This window comes from Phyllobates terribilis, unplaced genomic scaffold (assembly GCF_046119375.1).
Source record: "Phyllobates terribilis strain yellow unplaced genomic scaffold, ASM4611937v1 Scaffold_11__3_contigs__length_659146591, whole genome shotgun sequence".
Lineage (NCBI taxonomy): Eukaryota > Metazoa > Chordata > Amphibia > Anura > Dendrobatidae > Phyllobates > Phyllobates terribilis.
Window position 1 is genome coordinate 607830743 of NW_027362771.1, and position 5778 is coordinate 607836520.

Below are 5778 nucleotides of genomic sequence, written 5' to 3' on the forward strand. Positions count from 1 at the left end.
GCCGGCAGTGAAGACTTTAGGGCCTTCTGAAGTCAGTGTCACGTGACCCGTCACATGACTCTGACGTCAGCGAAAGTCCTTCTTCATTCAACCCCGAAGTGCCGGGAACCAAGCAGGAGCCGTCAGAAGGTAAGAATATATATATTTTTTATTTTATTCTTTTTTTTTTTAATGGTACCTGGGTCTGGATGAGAGTCCTCTCCTCCACACCCGGGTACCATCTGCATATTAGACCGCATGAAAAGCGCATCAACATATACTGTGATGCGGATTCCATGCGGTCTAATGCAAGTCAATGGCGGCAAAAGAGCAGCGTTTCCGCAAAATTAATTGACATGCTGCGGATCTTTGACCGCAGCTTTTACGCTGCGGAAAAATCCGTATCATGGGCACAGCACATGCGGATTTCAATTGGGGAACATTGCTGCCCTTCTACCATGCATTTTTAATGCGTTTCCGCGGCATTTACGCAACTGAAAAAACGCCGCGGAAACGCCTTAAATACGAATCGTGTGAACTCAGCCTTATTGCTTTTGGTCTCTCTTGCAAGCCTAACTTCATTACTGGCTTAAGCTCTTCTAATGCTAGCCCAGCTTTCCCTGCAGACAGCATTATATTCTTCTTTAGATATGAACAGTACTTTCGATTTGATATTCATTTCTTTGTTCCTTTATAGCAAACTTTTAAGTTCAGTATTCAGTTATCCTGGTCGCCATAAATGCTTTCCATTTTTCCTTTTTTTTGGGATTGTTACTGATTGTGCAGTGAGAATTTAACTTAGCAAACTCTCCCATCATTCCTGGACATTTCTTTCCTTTAGAACCTCCTACCTTTCCTTCCTTTTTACTGAGTCCATTAAAAACTGCCTTTCTACAGTCCAATCTTAAAATCTTAGTTTTCGCAGGTCTTCCACCTTTTGTAGCTCAAAATTATAGGATAGTATGACCGCTGCCTCCTAAATTATCAATCCACATTAGTTCCTCAACCGTTTCCTAATTTTTGGTAAAAATTAGATCCAGATGAATAATGGCAGCAGTGGGATTTGAACCCACGCCTCCAGAGAGACTGAAGCCTTAATCCAGCGCCTTAGACTGCTCGGCCACGCTACCTCATACAAATATTCAAACTTATTTAAATCAGAAATTTGCTAATGATATAAGTGGCAGAAAACATTGTATATTTAATTAGACAAAAATACAAATGTTATTATGCATGAGCAACGTAGTTATCAGGGATTTGTTTGTACATTGACTCTGGGGCACCATTTTACAAAACATATGACTTGTATCCAGATATTTTACTAATCTTTCCTCTGTTGGCTCATCCGCTAATTTTTAGATATCACTGAACTAGGTGGTATAGATTGCTTGCTATGATCTCCCAGATACAGGACGATCAAACATGGAGGATTCCTACATCCCTGTCTGTACGTAACAGATAATCTGAAGCAGCAGCATGGAAGACATTATTCAGCAGTGCAGAGCAGTGTAGATATGAATCCATCACTAGGGTGACTTACTGGAAAGCAGCAAAAGCAGCATGGCTCTGTTTATGTTTGCTAATCACTCTGCTCATCCTGTATTGATAACCCTAAAAAGGCAGCAGGGATATGAGCTAGCAGTTGGACTACATTCGACCAAGACTAATTTTGGAAAATTTTGAGAATGGTTGATCATTGATTGAACTGACATGGATGAAACATACAGTAGATGGTAAATGATGTAATTAATTCTGATGCCTAAAGCCAACATGACCACACATATGCAGTATTCATACGTATGACTTGTTCACATGTTCCTTTTCTTCTACAGCACAGTGAAGATCACTTGATGTTACATTTGCTTTCTTAGAGATCACAGAAGCCAAATAAGAATTTAAAAGTTCAGTCTTCTCAACATCATTTTTAACCACTTTACACTTTTCATCCTGTAAAAATCCTATAGCATCTTTGGCTTTTCTTTAACTTTTGACTTAATTCCAAAATCCTTTCTTATTGCTTTTGGTCTCTCTTGCAAGCCTCACTTCATTACTGGCTTTAGTTCTTCTAACGCTAGCCCAGCTTTCCCTGCAGACAGCATTATATTTATCTTTAGTAGAGATGAGCGTTGTTCTACTCGAACTGTTCGCCAATCTCAAATTCGAGCTGTTTTTGGTGGTGTTCGAGCCGTTCGTCGAACACGAACGATTTGAGAAAAATTCGGCTGTTCGAGGTTATGTTCGATAACTGTTCGTGCACCAAAATCATAACTGGATTTTTTCTCAGTAATGATGAAAATTAATGTTAATACGCAGTTTGAGTGTACAGCGGGGTGGGGGGAGGGGCAGGGAATGGATCTCTGCAGGAATAATGAAGATCTCCATTTTTTTTTCTCTTTCCCGCATTTACAGTGGGGAGGTGCAATCTGTCAGCCTATCAGCAGCGCACACACGGAGCGAAGTGCTTTTTTCACACAAGCAAGGGCATGTGTGATTGGCAGTGTATGTCACATGTCCTTGCCCTATAAGACCAAGCCATTTTCCCCATCGCCACCATTTTCTCACTGCTGCAGCTGCGTGTTAGACGGCACCGCTGTTGCTGTGTGCGCTATACCTTGTTAATTTCAAGCCAATTTTCGCACAAATCTACAGATAGCTTGGGAGTAGGGAATAGTTGTGATTGCAGTCCTTTTAATGACTAGGTTACAGCATTTCCTACGACTTTTATCAGGCAGGTCTGTGCTCTTAAATAGATAGATTGTGGGAGTAAAGACTAATTGTAATTGCAGTCCTTTTCAGGACTAGGTTACATCAGTTCCTATCAGTTTTTGCCAGGCAGGTCTGTGCAAGTTTTTTTCACAGCATTTGGCTGAATCTAGCAAAGCTAATCCTTTTTGGCCTATTGCAGAGTGTGTTAGTCAGTGGAGTAGCCTATCTGTGTTGCAAGATATACCACCTGTGTATAGAATACCAAATTTTTTTACTGCACCTAGTGAAGTAAAATCTTTTGGGCATAGCATCATTCTATTATTCCATCTATACTGACCTCCATCAGATTGCAAATTGAACATAATTTTTATCTGCATCTAGCTCTGAAAAAATATTTGGGCTTCTAGCAGTGTGTGGGACTTGTTCTATTAGTCCATCTATACAGACCTCCATCAGGTTGCAAACTGAATATAATTTTTTTCTGCATCTAGCTCTGAAAAAATATTTGGCCTTCTAGCAGTGTGTGGGACTTTCTCTATTAGTCCATCTATACTGACCTCCATCACGCTGCAAATTCAAAATAATTTTTTGTCTGCATCTAGCTCTGAAAAAATATTTGGCCTTCTAGCAGTGTGTGGGACTTTCTCTATTAGTCCATCTATACTGACCTCCATCAGGTTGTAAATTAAAAATAATTTTTATCTGCATCTACCTCTGAAAAAATATTTGGGCTTCTAGCTGTGTGTGGGACTTGATCTATTTGTCCATCTATACTGACCTCCATCAGGTTGCAAACTGAATATAATTTTTTTCTGCATCTAGCTCTGAAAAAATATTTGGCCTTCTAGCAGTGTGTGGGACTTTCTCTATTAGTCCATCTATACTGACCTCCATCAGGTTGCAAACTGAATATAATTTTTTTCTGCATCTAGCTCTGAAAAAATATTTGGCCTTCTAGCAGTGTGTGGGACTTTCTCTATTAGTCCATCTATACTGACCTCCATCAGGTTGCAAATTAAAAATAATTTTTATCTGCATCTAGCTCTGAAAAAATATTTGGCCTTCTAGCAGTGTGTGGGACTTTCTCTATTAGTCCATCTATACTGACCTCCATCAGGTTGCAAATTAAAAATAATATATATCTGCATCTAGCTCTGAAAAAATATTTGGCCTTCTAGCAGTGTGTGGGACTTTCTCTATTAGTCCATCTATACTGACCTCCATCAGCTTGCAAATTAAAAATAATTTGTTTTCTGCATCTAGCTCTGAAAAAATATTTGGTATTCTAGCAGTGTGTGGGACTTTCTCTATTAGTCCATCTATACTGACCTCCATCAGGTTGCAAATTAAAAATAATTTTTTGTCTGCATCTAGCTCTGAAAAAATATTTGACCTCCTAGCAGTGTGTGGGACTTTCTCTATTAGTCCATCTATACTGACCTGCATCAGGTTGCAAATTAAAAATATTTTTTTTGTCTGCATCTAGCTCTGAAAAAATATTTGGCCTTCTAGCAGTGTGTGGGACTTTCTCTATTAGTCCATCTATACTGACCTCCATCAGGTTGCAAACTGAATATATTTTTTTTCTGCATCTACCTCTGAAAAAATATTGGGCTTCAAGCTGTGTGTGGGACTTGTTCTATTAATCCATCTATACAGACCTCCATCAGGTTGCAAACTGAATATAATTTTTTTCTGCATCTACCTCTGAAAAAATATTTGGGCTTCTAGCTGTGTGTGGGACTTGTTCTATTAGTCCATCTATACTGACCTCCATCAGGTTGCAAAATGAATATAATTTTTTTCTGCATCTAGCTCTGAAAAAATATTTGGCCTTCTAGCAGTGTGTGGGACTTTCTCTATTAGTCCATCTATACTGACCTCCATCAGGTTGCAAATTAAAAATAATTTATATCTGCATCTAGCTCTGAAAAAATATTTGGCCTTCTAGCAGTGTGTGGGACTTTCTCTATTAGTCCATCTATACTGAACTCCATCAGGTTGCAAATTAAAAATATTTTTTTGTCTGCATCTAGCTCTGAAAAAATATGTGGCCTTCTAGCAGTGTGTGGGACTTTCTCTATTAGTCCATCTATACTGACCTCCATCAGGTTGCAAATTAAAAATAATTTTTTGTCTGCATCTAGCTCTGAAAAAATATTTGACCTCCTAGCAGTGTGTGGGACTTTCTCTATTAGTCCATCTATACTGACCTGCATCAGGTTGCAAATTAAAAATATTTTTTTTGTCTGCATCTAGCTCTGAAAAAATATTTGGCCTTCTAGCAGTGTGTGGGACTTTCTCTATTAGTCCATCTATACTGACCTCCATCAGGTTGCAAACTGAATATATTTTTTTTCTGCATCTACCTCTGAAAAAATATTTGGGCTTCTAACTGTGTGTGGGACTTGTTCTATTAGTCCATCTATACTGACCTCCATCAGGTTGCAAACTGAATATAATTTTTTTTTGCATCTAGCTCTGAAAAAATATTTGGCCTTCTAGCAGTGTGTGGCACTTATTCTATTAGTCCATCTATACTGACCTCCATCAGGTTGCAAACTGAATATCATTTTTTTCTGCATCTACCTCTGAAAAAAAATTTGGGCTTCTAGCAGTGTGTGGGACTTGTTCTATTAGTCCATCTATACTGACCTCCATCAGGTTGCAAATTGAATATAATTTTTTTCTGCATCTAGCTCTGAAAAAATATTTGGGCTTCTAGCAGTGTGTGGGACTTGGTCTATTAGTCCATCTATACTGATCTACATCAGGTTGCAAATTAAAAATAATTTTTATCTGCATCTAGCTCTGAAAAAGTATTTGGGCTTCTAGCAGTGTGTGGGACTTGGTCTATTAGTCCATCTATACTGACCTCCATCAGGTTGCAAATTGAATATCATTTTTTTCTACATCTACCTCTGAAAAAATATTTGGGCTTCTAGCAATGTGTGGGACTTGTTCTATTAGTCCATCTATACTGACCTCCATCAGGTTGCAAACTGAATATAATTTTTTTCTGCATCTAGCTCTGAAAAAATATTTGGCCTTCTAGCAGTGTGTGGGACTCGTTCTATTAGTCCATCTATACTG

General features: G+C 38.6%; 1 non-coding gene across 1 annotated transcript; it reads right to left on the bottom strand.

The window, feature by feature from the left end:
• Positions 1-1027: 1027 nt before the first annotated feature.
• Positions 1028-1109, bottom strand: TRNAL-AAG (transfer RNA leucine (anticodon AAG)). Its single transcript has one exon. It is a non-coding gene; the product is annotated as a tRNA-Leu (tRNA).
• Positions 1110-5778: the final 4669 nt, after the last annotated feature.